General features: G+C 44.9%; 1 long non-coding RNA gene across 1 annotated transcript; it reads left to right on the forward strand.

Annotated features, from left to right (window-relative positions):
- The first annotated feature begins 12,183 nt into the window (after positions 1–12,183).
- Positions 12,184–14,599, forward strand: LOC148774193 (uncharacterized). The gene is made up of 4 exons (XR_016036050.1): positions 12,184–12,288; positions 13,054–13,162; positions 13,853–13,938; positions 14,534–14,599. It is a non-coding gene; the product is annotated as an uncharacterized LOC148774193 (long non-coding RNA).
- Positions 14,600–14,960: the final 361 nt, after the last annotated feature.

The raw sequence follows: 14,960 nt of genomic DNA on the forward strand, positions 1-14,960 counted from the left end.
TCGCAGGAAGGTTGTGAAGATGGAACCCGGGTGTGTGTGTGAAGCCTTGGTGCAGTGCCTGGCACAGAATGCTCAGTAAATATTAGCTATGGCTCTATTAACTCTCACTCCAATCAACTCAATACTGTGGTTGTTGATTAACATTCAGCTATCCCTCTAGAACGGCAACCCACTCCAGTACTCTTGCCTGGAGAATCCCACGGACGCAGGGGCCTGGTAGGCTACTGTCCACGGGGTCGCAAAGATTCGGACACGACTGAGCGACTTCACTCACTTCACTATCCCTCTAGAAGGCAAATCCTTGAAAAGAGTTGTCTGTCTGGTTAGTCTTTATTTAAACTTCTCTCACCCTCCCCCAACCCCAATCTACTCCTTACTTTTTCCCGGTCCACTGACCCCTGAGGGCAGATTCAGCATTCTTTGCAGTCTGGTTGCTGGAGGGGACCTGCCCAGAGGGGATGACAGCAAAATCCAAAGGGGATAACTGAGACTCCAGGGTCTCAGTCCCAACTGGGCAGCAGGTGACAACGACTGCCTCCCTGCTCTAGACTCACAGCTTTGTTGGGACACTATTGCAGCTACAAATCTCACCTGCTTGGAAAATACTCTCCCTTTGCTCCTTCAGACCCAATAGTCATGTTCCTGCACTGGCCTCAGAGTATGTCACCCTTCCTTGCTGGTGTCCTTTCCCTGACCTTTGCAAATGGTCCCTCCATTAAGCTCTCTTCAATTGCCTTTCTGGACTGTGCCGGGTCTGTGACTGGTTTGGGGCTTTGTTGTTACTGTTCAGTTGCTAAGTTTGTGTCTGACTCTTTGTGATCCCATGGACTGCAGCACACCAGGCTCATTTGTTCATGTCTTCAAATGTCACCTCACCCATGAAAGTCTTTCATCCTTATAGCATCTCCCTCCTAAATCTCCTTCCTATGAACCTTCAAAACATTTTATAAGTCAGAAGAGAGGTCCTGGCACTCCATTACCCTTATCAATGCAACTGTTTTAGAGCCTAGGCTTTCTCAGAATTCATAATATCACAGATCTCATCTAGTTCCCTTCCCTTTCTCCTTATCCTTTTGCAGCAGACAGTCCTGGCTAAGATGCTTTAATGGATGTATCCAAAGTCATAACTAATTGGTTTTCAGATTTTTAGCCTAGGGATCTTTCCCTGGCCCCATGCTGCTCCTGTTTTATTCTGGGTATCTGATCTGGAGGACTTCTAGTGGGGAAGAGACCCTGGTCCCAGGTATTTGGAGACAGGAATTGGCAGTGTTGCTTTTGCGTCTGGCTAAAAGATCTCCCACTGAAGGGATCATTACGTAAATAGAAAATGAAAGCAGCCCTTGGTGGTACAAAGACAGATGACCCCCAAGCACAGGAAAGAAATGTACTGGAATAGACTGGAGAGGCAGGGCCTGGAGGGGAAAGGAAGTGATGGAGAAGTGCCGGGGTCCAGCCCCGACAGAGTCCAGGGGTATCCTCCGGATGAGCGGCATCGGCGAGAAAAGGAAGAAAACAAAGCGAGTCGAGTCTTGGTTGAGTGCAGAATCAATACTACTTTATTGTTTTACATCAGTGTTATATACCCTAAAACCACTAACTTCAAAGAGGGGGGAATGTCAAGATAAGGTTGTACCAGGAGCGCAGTCATAAACCATCTTCCGAAACAGTCAGTACCATCATGCATAATTCTTGAGCAGTTCAAATGGGCTGTTAAAACAGCAAGGCCACAAGGCATGAAAAATGGCTTTATTTGTGTAGCAGTTAGTTAACTGCACGAACTATAGCAAGTCTTATCTTGGGAGCCTCAGTCCTGGGCAGGCTTTGTAGCTCCATAGATAGCATGGTATCTGGTTTTGGGCTCTTTCCCCAAACATCTGCAGAGAGCAATTAATATTATATGTTTACTTATTTTGTTATCTACTCTTAACTCTATCTATACTTCTAGTGTACTCCCAAGCACACCATAGACAGGGGGCAGGGAGACATCGCAGCAAGCACTGGTATGTGACCCTGAGGGCTAAGGGTCTCCTGAGCTCCTTCCCGATCTCACCCTAAGGGGCCCTTCTGAACTCGTGAAGGGCTCTGTATTTACTTTTGCTTGTGGAGTGTTTAGGCCTATTGTTAGCAGACTTAATTTTATGCCAGGGGCGCTTTGTGCAGTCGTGAGCATTCCAAATTCTAAATTGACATTTATAACCTCAACAGGGCCAGAAGGGGTAGGATGTTCTGTGTAAAGATATTTTCCTCATCCTAGGCCTGTTTATAGGGACCCATGCACCCCCAGGGACTGTACTGCTGCCATGCAAAGGTTTCAAGGGGGATTTTTGAGCAGGAGTCAGAAGAATTCTTAGAAAGCATAGAGGACTACCAAGCATCAGAAAAAGAAAGGAAGGAGGCCTGGGAGTAGATGATGAGGGCGGCCCCGAGAAATCCCTGGAGGTCTGGATGGCCTTGCGTGCCAGCCCCTTGAACCAAGACCTTGTCATGGGCGGGGTCTCTCTTGCTGGTTTCCGACAGAGAAGGGTTGCTGGCTTACTTCTGATGTGACTTCTTGCTGTGGGCAGCACTCTTTACACCCCATCATTAGTCTCCTTTCAAAATGCTTCTATCTCAAGTGTCTCTCTTCTCCATCCTCTCCTCCTATCTCTGCTTTGTTGTTCAGTTGCTAAGTCATGTCCAACTCTTTGTGACTCCATGGACAGCAGCATGTCAGGCTCCTCTGCCCTTGCACCAAACCTCAATTTTCTGAAAAAAATTGAGGTTGAGAGAAGTTGAATAATGGGGCAAAGTCACTCACCCAGTGAGTAGCAATGCCAGAGTGAACCCTGCTCTGTCTACCGCAAAGTCTGACCTCTGAACCGGTTCAGCTGTGCAGCAGGCCTGCCCTGTTGCAGAGACTGCACGTGCTGACCCTGACCCTGACCTCAGTTCAGACTGTCTGATTAGGGGGCCAGTTGGCTTTTGTGCAGGCTGGTGAGTCAGACAATGAGAGCAGGAAAGGAAGCTCCACCCAGATGAGAAGTGTCACACAAATGCATCGTTCCTTGGCTCAAGCCCAGTGGATCTTTTTCTTGCCCAGACAGAATTTATTAAATAATAAAATGAAATTTTTTTTGTACTCCAAGAGAAGTGAAAGGCAAAGGAGAGAAGGAAAGATATACTCATTTGAATGCAGAGTTCTAAAGAATAGCAAGGAGAGATAAGAAAGCCTTCCTCAGTGATCAGTGCAAAGAAACAGAGGCAAACAATAGAATGAGAAAGACTAGAGATCTCTTCAAGAAAATTAGAGATACCAAGGGAACATTTCATGCAAAGATGGGCTCAATAAAAGACAGAAATGGTATAGATCTAACAAAAGCAGAAGATATTAAGAAGAGGTGGCAAGAATACACAGAACTGTACAAAAAGATCTTCATGACCCAGGTAATCACGATGGTGTGATTACTCACCTAGAGCCAGATATCCTGGAGTGTGAAGTCAAGTGGGTCTCAGGAAGCATCACTATGAACAAAGCTAGTGGAGGTGATGGAATTACAATTGAGCTATTTCAAATCCTAACAGATGCTGCTGCTAAAGTGCTGCACTCAATATGCCAGCAAATTTGGAAAAACTCAGCAGTGGCCATAGGACTGGAAAAGGTCAGTTTTCATTCCACCTCCAAAGAAAGGCAATGCCAAAGAATGTTCAAACTACTGCACAATTGCACTCATCTCACACAAAGAAATGCTCAAAATTCTCCAAGCCAGACTCCAACAGTACATGAACTGTGAGCTTCGAGATGTTCAAGCTGGATTTAGAAAAGACAGAGGAACCAGAGATCAAATTCCCAAATTACCTTTTTCTGGGGTCACCCCAAAATATTCATCCCCTATCTGGTAAAATTGTTCAAATTACCTGATGGATTGGCCCTTCTTACTGGCCATTGAGTTCTCATTCTTTTTATTTTTTAAGTAAAAGGTATAGGCTTTGGCCACTTTTGTAAGGCTTGCATTTACCTCAAATGTTACGCCATGACCTTGATCAATTTGGCTAAAGTCCAGGTTATGCCAAGTAAGAAGCAGCAGGTTGTGAGTTACCAAGGAAGCAAATGCCTCTTGTTGCCTTCTCAAAAACAAACAGAGGGAGCTAAAGTACCCTCTGCATAGGGAGACACCCACCAGGGAAGTCCGTCCATCACTGACAAAGGCATGGCCCCACAAACCTAACAGTTAGAAGTATTATGGAAGTTTGCATACGAGTGGGCCCAGGATAGGAACACAGTATCCTGAGTTTGCAGTCCTGGTTAGGGTCATCGTGCTGATCAGAACAGCAGAATTATTCACAGAGGGGCTCCAATCTGAATCTGTGGTCGCCAGTGGAAGACAAGTTGGGTCTTCAATGGCTCCTCTGGGTTAAAATGGGTGGTCCAATGTCCCTTTTCCTCTGCTGCTGTCTTGAGCCAGGTGTGGTAAATCTAGGGAGTAATACCTGCAACTTTAACTGCAGTGGGAGTGGTTAGTACAATTGTGTGTGGCCCTTTCCAGGTGGGGGATAGCGTCTGTTGCTTCCAATCCTTTACCCATACTAAATCTCCTGGTGAGTATGGGTGTACAGTAGTGTCAAGAGAAAATGGAATTCTTTTTTGAACATAAGGGGTGATGTCATGGATCACCTTTCCCAGTTGTTCCTTTGCCACGACACCTCCATCCCTCCCTTCTGTAATAGATTGCCTTTTACTTCCCGAATAAGAGGGGGAGGCCTCCCGAACATTACCTTATAGGGGGAATACCCGGGGTGGGGGGTGTCATTTTGAGCTTCTTTAACCCTAGTGGCAGCATATCCATCCAGGGGGCCCCAGTCTCTTGCACCCATTTTGCCAAAGTTACTTTGATGGTCTGGTTTATTTTCTCAACCACCTCTGAACTTTGTGGTCTATATGCTGCATGTAGTTTCCATTTGATATTCATTGCTTTGCAAACCAGCTGGAGTAACAGCCACAAATGGGGGCCCATTATCTGATCCTATACTCAGAGGGAACCCAAACCTAGGAATAATGTCTCTCAGCATGCCTCGGGCCACTTCCTTTGCTTTCTCAATCCTGGTGGGATATAAAGGTACATACCATCACCAGTAAATATTTGTATCCTCGGCATGGCTTTCCTGCAGTGAAGTCTAGGTGTTCAAATGGTGTGGTCCCCTTTAATTGTATTCCGGGAGGGGCTATCTCCTTGGAGCCGGGTTATTCCTGGCACAGGTTACCCGTCGTCAGCTTGCATCTGCACACAAGGCTGTTAGACATGGTATGACAACATAGCGGGCTGAAATTTCACAAGTCTTTTTCTTTTCTAAATGGGTGGATTGATGGAAATCCATAACTAGTTGAAATGCCAGCCTAGAGGGGATGAAGAATCTCCCATCCGGGAGCTCCCACCATCAATCCTCCTGCTATGTTCCTTGTTCAGTTTGCATCCAGGTGGTTTCTTCTTTGTCATAGACTGGGGCCGCTTGGGTGGTTAGTAGGCTAGACACCACAGGCGTCACCGTAAGTTTGGTTGCTATATTGTCCTGGGCAACTGCTTGTTTTGCTGATTGATCAGCCGAACAGTTCCCTTTCGTCTGTGGTGTGTCTGCCCTCTGGTGGCCCTTACAGTGCATTACTGCCACCGCCGCAGGTTTCCACACTGCTTCCACCAGTAACAAAATTTCCTCTTTATTTTTCTTTATATATGGCCCTTTTCTTTATATATGGCCCCGTGTACATGTAAGGTAGCAAAGGCATACTGTGAGTCAGTGTATATATTTACCTTCTTCAGTTCAGTTCAGGTCAGTTCAGTAGCTCAGTCGTGTCCGACTCTTTGCGACCCCATGAATCACAGCACGCCAGGCCTCCCTGTCCATCACCAACTCCCGGAATTCACTCAAACTCACCTCCATCGAGTCGGTGATGCCATCCAGCCATCTCATTCTCTGTCGTCCCCTTCTCCTCCCGCCCCCAATCCTTCCCAGCATCAGAGTCTTTTCCAGTGAGTCAACTCGTCTCATGAGGTGGCCAAAGTATTGGAGTATCAGCTTTAGCATCAGTCCTTCCAATGAACACCCAGGATTGATCTCCTTTAGAATGGACTGGTTGGGTCTCCTTGCAGTCCAAGGGACTCTCAAGAGTCTTCTCCAGCACCGCAGTTCAAAAGCATCAATTCTTCGGCCATCAGCCTTCTTCACAGTCCAACTCTCACATCCATACATGACCACGGGAAAAACCATAGCCTTGACTAGACAGACCTTTGTTGGCAAAGTAATGTCTCTGCTTTTTAATATGCTATCTAGGTTGGTCATAACTTTCCTTCCAAGGAGTAAGCGTCTTTTAATTTCAAGGCTGCAATCAGTATCCACAGTGATTTTGGAGCCCCCCAAAATAAAGTCCGACACTGTTTCCCCATCTATTTCCCATGAAGTGATGGGACCAGATGCCATGATCTTTGTTTTCTGAATGTTGAGCTTCAAGCCAACCTTTTCACTCTCCTCTTTCACTTTCATCAAGAGGCTTTTTAGTTCCTTTACCTTCTTACCTTTAGCCAATTTCAGGGCCCAGAGCTCTGCTCGTTGAGCTGACCAATATGAGGGGAGTCGTCCTGCTTCGACTTATGTCTGTTGTTACCGTGTATCCAGTTTTCCTGTGTCCTTGTTCCAAGTAGCCAGTCCTGCCTGTGTAGTAAGTCTCGTCTTGTTGACTTAAGGGGATGTCTCTGAGGTCTGGTCGGCTAGAAAAGACTTCCTCTAGCATCTCCTCACCGGAGAGGGCAGTGGCACCCCACTCTAGTACTCTTGCCTGGAAAATCCCATGGATGGAGGAACCTGGTGGGCTACAGTCCATGGGGTCGCTAAAAGTCAGACACCACTGAGCGACTTCACTTTCACTTTTCACTTGCATGCATTGGAGAAGGAAATGGCAACCCACTCCAGTGTTCTTGCCTGGAGAATCCCAGGGACGGGGGAGCCTGGTGGGCTGCTGTCTATGGGATCGCACAGAGTCGGACACAACTGAAGCGACTTAGCAGGAGCAGCAATAGCAGCAGCAGCATCTCCTCACAGCTGTGGTTGGGAGTGCCTTGCCTCACCAGTAAATAATTTGCTGGGTTTAAAGCCTGACAGGGTTCGGTTCCACCCTTAAGTTGGGGATTTTCGTATAAAAGTCCTTGGTAATGCAGCATCTGAGAGGTGGAAAGCCACCTTGTCCCAGGTCCCATTAGGAGAGTGATGATGGCATGTGGCACTTTTATTATAATAGTCTGTCCCATAGTTAGTCAGCCTCTCTCATTAAAATGGCGGCTGCCATTGCTCTCAGGCATGGGGGCTACCCAGAGGCTACAGGATCCAACCTTTTGGATAAATAAGCCACAGGTTGCTACTGTGAGCCTATTGCTTGTGTCAGCACTCCCATGCTACTTGTTCTTTCTCATGGACGTACAAAGTGAAAGGTTTGGTTAAATCAGGGAGGCTTAGTGTGGGGGCTTTTACGGCTCTCTTTAATAGTTCAAAAGCATGATTCTGTTCTGGACCCCAAATTAGAGAGTCATTCCCAGGGTCTTTAGTGGAGGCATACCGGGGTTTAGCTCTCTGTGAAAAGCCAGGTATCCAAATCCAGCAGAACCCCACGGCTCCCCAAAATTCTCTCACTTGCCTTTTGATAGTAGGCTGGCACATCTGATTGATCACTTGTTTCCGTTCTAAGCCCAAGGCATGCCTCCCCTCCTTTATAACAAATCCCAGGTACTTTACCTCAGTCTGGCAGATTTAGGCCTTTTTCCATGACACCTTATATCCGGCCCATTCTCACAGGCCCAGGAGAGTCTTAGTTCCTTCCCAGTATTGAGTACGAGTCTCTGCCATCAGAAGTAGGTCATCCACATATTGCAGGATCTGGCACTTAGCATCTGATGGGAAGGAGAAATATTGTAGGAAAATGTTTGAATCCTCGTGGCAGCTGAGTCCAAGTCATCTGGGTCTTTCAACCCATTCCAGGGTCCTCCCATTCGAAAGCAGAAATCTTTTGGCTAATTGGAGCCACTCTTATACAAAAGAAACCATCTTTCAAGTCCAAGCAGGTAAAATACTGAAGAGGGTGAGGAGAAGCTGAGCTATACTATCCCACACTGGATGGTAGGTCCTAAAATAGTCTCTATTAGGTGAATTGTGCCTTGCAGCTTCTCAGAATAGGGAGGGGCGTGCTTTTGCCAGTTCAAGAGATCCGTGGTGGAGAAGGTCTGTAGTAAATGGCAGTGGGGCCAGGTTGGATGTACTCGATGGCCCCATCTACAGTGCCGCTTGGACATCCCTGAGAGGCACCTGCAAAACCTCTCTCTCTTGTGGCTCCTTTGTAGACCTCAGACACCTCTGAACACTTGGCTCTCCCCTTTTGCCCTCTTCTAGATTGGGGAGGCGTGGGTATAATGCTGGCACAGTTGCTCCCACTATACTCAGTGGCGCAGTAGGAGGGAAGGGAGCCTCTTCCACTGGTGGAGATGGGGGAGGAAAATCTCAAGGGGGATATCTTCATTGTTAATCTAACCAGGGCAGCCTGACCTTAACTCCAATCTTGTTTTATGACACGTTTGCCATCTGTGGGGAGGGAGGTCTCCAAGGAGACCTGGCTTTTCTTTAACAATGGTTTCCTCATTCTTGGGCAAAGTTCAGGCCCAGTTCACATCCTGCCTTAAGGTGGCTGACAGGCCTCAAGATGGAGTTCCTCCTGCCCTCCCCATAGCGGCCCCAACAGGGTGACTTCAGAAGTGTGTCACCTGTGCAGGGGCACGGGATCCATACTCGGTAGGGCGCCACTCTTGGTTTAAAACTCTGCTGTTGCCATCTTGAAATTCTTAATAATTTTATCTTTATATATTTTAAATGAAGTCCAATAGGCCACGTGAGCAAGGTCATGAGGAGGGGGTATGTGCACAGTAAGTGTGTCCACTGTTTCGGCAGCTCCATTCGAGTTATTTACGATGCCCCATGAGCACAGAATTCCAGGGGGGGCCACAACGTGGGGGAGTTCAGCGAGACTGAGAGTGAGTATGAGGTCAGCAAGTTGCACATACAACTGAGAAAATGAGATGCTGACCCTAGGGCCCATACTTCCCTTTTGAACCAAACTTTGCTTCCCATGTGAAAAGAAGCCAATGAAGTCCTAAGAAACACAGCTCTATCGTACCCTTTCTTGTGCTGCTTCCTTGTATTTGCCAACCACTTATGCTGAAAAGGAGATCCAACCAGTCCATTCTAAAGGAGATCAATCCTGGGTGTTCATTGGAAGGACTGATGCTAAAGCTGAAACTGCAATACTTTGGCCACCTTGTGCGATGAGTTGACTCACTGGAAAAGACTCTGATGCTGGGAAAGGTTGGCGGCGGGAGGAGAAGGGGACGACAGAGAATGAGATGGCTGGATGGCATCACCGACTCGATGGACATGAGTTTGAGTGAACTCCGGGAATTGGTGATGGACAGGGAGGCCTGGCGTGCTGTGATTCATGGGGTCGCGGAGAGTCGGACACGACTGAGCGACTGAACTGAACTGAACTGAACTATGCTGAAGATGGAGAAGGAAATGGCAACCCACTCCATTATTCTTGCCTGGAGAATTCCATGGACAGAGGAGCCTGGTGGCTGAAGTCCATGGGGTCACAAAGAATCAGACACAATTGAGTGACTTAACACTTATGCTGAAAATGATGACAGAGAAAGTCAGGAAGAGATAGGGCAACACATCCTTCCTTTTCCTCTCATTCTTCCTTATTTATCAATAAGTCAAAGAACGTGTCATAGAAGGTATATAAGTGAAGAAGAGAAATAATGGCAATGGATTTAGTTTTGTGCATAGTTTCCACTCTTCTGGTGAGTGAAACAAATGTTCATGCTATGAGATACAAATGGCATAATTGTTACTGGGTCTAAGTGGTGTAATAGTTACTGACTCCAAGCTTTCTCTGCTCACCACTCAATACCAATAAACCAATAAACACTCAACACCAATAAACCAATCAATACCAATAAAGATGAGATGTTGAGACAAGGAATGGCAACTGTATTGGGAAAGCTGGCTATTTTCTCAGATAGCAGGCTAGTGTCTCCAAGTAACCACCTTATTGGGATCTGGATGCCTGTTTTATAATAGAACAGAGGAAGTGAGGAAGTAAAGTGAAAAGGCCATTAGTCTCACAAATATATCCTGGAATGAATGGCCAACCTCAGGGAGGGGATGTTTTCATTTTTTCTTTCTTGCAACCATCTACAGGTGAACAGGATCAGGATATTTTCCTGAACAAAGGCACTTTGGTTTAACTTCCAGGCATAGAAGCAGGTTTCCCTGAGGCAGGCAGATAATGTATAGACATCATCCTTTTAGTGAACAAAAGCAATGGGAAGCAAAGGTTAAAGTAAAAGAAACCAATCCAACATGTAGTCAGATTTTGTTCTTCCTTGTAACATAATTTTAGTGATTTTACTCGGGAGTTAAGTGCTCTGATATTTGTATTTAAAACTGAAATTGCACACTGTAGAGTCCAGTAAAATCCATGTTAAGAATTAAAAGTCTGATCTTTCTTTACTTACAATAGTATTAACTAGCAGATAAAAGTCACTATGATGAGTTGAGGGAAAGACAGGCTATGGAGAATTCAAGAGAAAACCTTTCTATGTTAGTATTTTTAAAAGCACTTTCCCCACTTTAATAAATAATAAATAAAGGGACCACACATTTTTATCATATCCTGCAACGTCTGTAGGCTCAGCTCTGTATAAAGATGGCATCTGCTGGAGGTAGGGTAGAGAGAGTGAGTTTTCTGGCTTATTCCAAGGTCATGGTTTGGTGACTGGGGTGGGTAGTAGTACTGCTGGACAGAAGAGCAAGAAGGAAGAGCTGAGCAGGTGATGAGGGCAGCCCAGTATCTGTTGTGTCAGAGGGGCCTGTGCGTCATTTAGACAGAAACATCCTCAGATGGAGAGGCAGGCCTGGGGCTTAAGAGAAAGATGGGTTATACATGGAAGGGGGGCCTGGTGTAAACGTCAAGGTCATTCAAGGCACAGGGAGAGTGAGGGCAGGAAAGCTGTTTACATTTGCTCAGCACTTGCTAAGGCCTATAATAACACATTTGTTCCTTGAACCTTTGGAGGTGGGGGCTCCTGGCCCCATTTTACAGATGAAGAGGCTGCTCAAAACCTTCCCCGACCACTCCCTCCTCCCTGTCTCTCGTTCTCTCTGTTCTGTGCTTAATTTTTCTCCATAATATTTAGATCACTATTTGACATATTGCATGTTGCTGCTGCTAAGTCACTTCAGTCAAGTCTGACTCTGTGCGACCCCATAGACGGCAGCCCACCAGGTTCTCTCTCCCTCTCTCTAGCATGCCAAGTCCCTGAGGGCAGACTTTTGTTGAGTTTTGAGTACTGCTATCTTACCCTTTTGTCTGTGTCTGAGGTCTGATATGAGGACTTTTCTGAGACAGGTTTTGCAGAATTACCTTTTCAGAAATAGATGAATAAAACTGTAAAGTATAGCAAAAGTTCAATACTCTTTGATTCGCCACTCCTGCATGTTTCTCTTCGTTTTGTCATGTAAAGCATTTTATTTTCTTGATTCTCAATATTTCAGGTTGAAATAAAATAAAACATGTATATTAATATATATACACTACTCCATACAAAACAGATAAACAACAAAAACTTACTGTGTAGCTCAGGGAACTATATTCAATATCTTGTAATAACATAGAAAAGAATCTGAAAAAGTATATATATATATATATATGTATTCTTTTTCTGTACACTTGACACTAATACTGTAAGGTATAGTTTGGAAGAGGCAGAAAAAGGAAAGACCACCTCAACAGAAGTAGGTTACCTTCATTCAGGCAAGGAGGGGGCGACAGTCAGCCTAACGACCAGGCTGAGCCTCAGAGAGGGATCAGGGAGGCTCCATATTTAAAGGGAGGTTTGTGGAAGCCATAAGGAAAATGTTAATTAGGCGGGATGGTTTGGGTATTCTTTACTTGAGATGGCATTTGTAGTTGGGCAGGGGATGATAAGTCTTTTGGGCAGGTGTAGGGAGCAGAAAGTTTTCGGGCAGGGGGTGATAAGTCCCAGATAGATGCAACCGGCCTGGAGCATTAGGGTGGGACCTAAAGTTCTGTTTTGTTTTCTCCAAAGTTAGGTGATTCAGCAAGGGCCTTTGAGACGGTTGTTTTCTTTTCTAGGCCCAAAAGACTCCTTCAAATACAACATCATAAATTAACTGTACTTGGAAAGAATCTTTAAAAATGTAAGTAGGAATCATTATCTATCTGGATTGTTGTGTGAGGAGAAAATGAAACAGTATCTATAACACTTTATAAAATATAAAGGTCCCTGACAAATGTCAAAAGCTGCTGTTGAGAAAATTATTTCTTCCCTTCCATAACTTGTCTCTCCTACTTTTTCTACCTTGCTTTCCTCCTTCCAGCCCTCCTCTGCCACCTGTTTATCCTCCCTTCTCTTCCTCCCCACTTGCCCAACCCTTTCTTTCTCCCTCTCCTCCCTCCTTCCTCTCCTGGGCTCTAGTCCCTTTTTAGTCCCTTTCTGCTGATAATCTTTAGGCTTTTCCGTCCCCTGGTGGCCAATATGCATCACTGCATGTGCTCTCTAGTTGACCTCTCTTTATTTCTGCCCAGCTTGGATACAGGATACAGGGTGGGGAAGTGAAGTGCAGCAAGAATCATAAGTTAGTTTACAAAATAATTATACATTGTTAGTGAGGTAGCAATTTTTAGAATTTTGGAAAAATTTGTGAATTTTATGTCATATGTGTAGCATTTGTGTGCTAATGACTCCCCCGTTAACATTATCACTTCGTGTATTATATAATGTAGATATAATTACACTATCTAGAGTTAAGCACTAAAATGTGGTACTTTGATAAGCAAGTGACAGTGAAACTCTATTGTATTAGTGATACTAATTGATTTATAACCCATAAAAAACGATAAACAAAAAATAAACCCCATACATCTCAGTTTTTCATCTCAACAAATGTTTGCTTTTCTCTCAGGCAACATCTAATGCAGATTTTCTGGTTGGTCTTCACATGGTCGCTGAGAAACTATTTAGTGAGTCTGAAATCAGGACTATGGAGTCCTCTGCATTTGAGAGATATAAAGGTAAAGGGAGAAAAGAGGAACCCTCATGAGAGGTTTTCCTGGGTTAAGTTTCAAAGTTGCAAACTGGCTGGTTACAATTTTCTTTACATTGTATTGTCCAGATCTGAGCCACAGGGCCAAAAGTAATCAATCACAAAGGAGGCTAGGAAATGTAGTTTAGATTGAATGTTTCTGTCCCTCTAAAATTCATATGTTGAAACCTAGTCCCTGATGTGATGGTATTTGGAGGTGGCGTCTTTGAGAGGTGATTAGTTGGAGCCCTTATGAATGGGATTTTTTGGAGAAGGCAATGGCACCCCACTCCAGTACTTCTGCCTGGAAAATCCCATGGATGGAGGAGCCTGGTGGGCTGCAGTCCATGGGGTTGCTAAGAGTCGGACTCGACTGAGCGACTTCACTTTCACTTATGAATGGGATTAGTGTCTTTAGGAAAAAGAACTCCAAAGACTCCCTGGCCCCTTCCCCACGTGAGGACACTGTCGTACTGAACAGCTGATGCCTTGATCTTGGACTTTCCAGCCCTCTAGAACATGAAAAATAATTTTTTTTATTTGTTTAAGCCACCTACTCAATGATATTTTTGTGATAGCATCTCAAAGGGAAAAAGACAATTGTATGTCCAAGAAGAAAAAGAAACAGACTGGTAACTACTCTAGCAACTTCTGCTACAATAATCTGTGGTATGTTCAGTGTCACAGAGAGAGGATCTACAACCAAAAGGAGGGACATATATCAACTCTGAGAGCCTGAGTGCTTAGACCACTACCATCCCCCAGGTAAACTTCCTGGTGCTTGTTCTTAGTGGGTAGCAATAGCCAGTTGGTGGTGGTGAGGTGGGTGTGGTAGCCATAGGGGGTATATTAAGCGGAGTGCAAGCTGACCGCCCAGATGGATCCCGGAAGAGGCTGTGCCTTAGCTTTTAGTCTAGTTACTTTAATAGGTAACAAATAAATATATAAATCAAATATATGGTATACTAGATGCTGATATATAGTATGCAGCATCTAGCCTAGGAAAAACAAGGAAAAGAGATAAAGACAGTCAGAGGTATGCAGTTTTGGGACTATTGGACATGATATTCTGAAAAATGACCCACTACTATAAAAAGGACACTGAAAATTAAAATTTCCTTTTCTTAATCTTGAAAAATGAGTCCAGAGCTCAAGATTCATTTTCCAGAATATCTTTTTCTAGGAGTTCAAAGAGACCTCTCTACTATTTAGAACTTGGAAAATAATCTCATTGAGATTCGACACCCAACTGCAGTTTTTCAGACAGGTGCTTTAACCAGCCTAACCACGGTGCCAGAATCACTTGTTTCCTCGGGCCCCCCGCTCCCCCCCCCAAAAAAAGGTTTTTTGCTCTTTTTAGGGGCAGTTTCAGATATAGTGTTCAGATTCGGAAGAACTCTTGCAATGTGAAATTGATCATTTCAACGAAGCACAGGAGTGGGTGTAAGAAGACGATGTTATTTCGCAGATAAGAGCTGCACAGTTAAACCGGCCGGCCCCGGGTAAATTCGTTTCCTCGAAACACTAGTATGTGGTTAGCAACTACCATCAACTTTGGTAACAAATTCAAAACCCTGATCAGCGTCCCTGATTAGGGGGAGGGCTAAGGGATGAGGGGAGGGCACTGTTTGTTACTGTTACTCCAACTCATAACGCCCGACTTTAAACCGAATGTCGATTATTTCTAAAAAGACAAAAACGAAAACAAAACAAACCCCGAATGTCTATTTTTGACGTATATGGAGAAAATTAGGTAAGAAAAGGAAGGAAATAGAATAGGAAGCAAT

The sequence above is a fragment of the Moschus berezovskii genome, chromosome 23, assembly GCF_049115385.1.
Source record: "Moschus berezovskii isolate FMDL1 chromosome 23, NW_MosBer_1.0, whole genome shotgun sequence".
NCBI classification, from domain to species: domain Eukaryota; kingdom Metazoa; phylum Chordata; class Mammalia; order Artiodactyla; family Moschidae; genus Moschus; species Moschus berezovskii.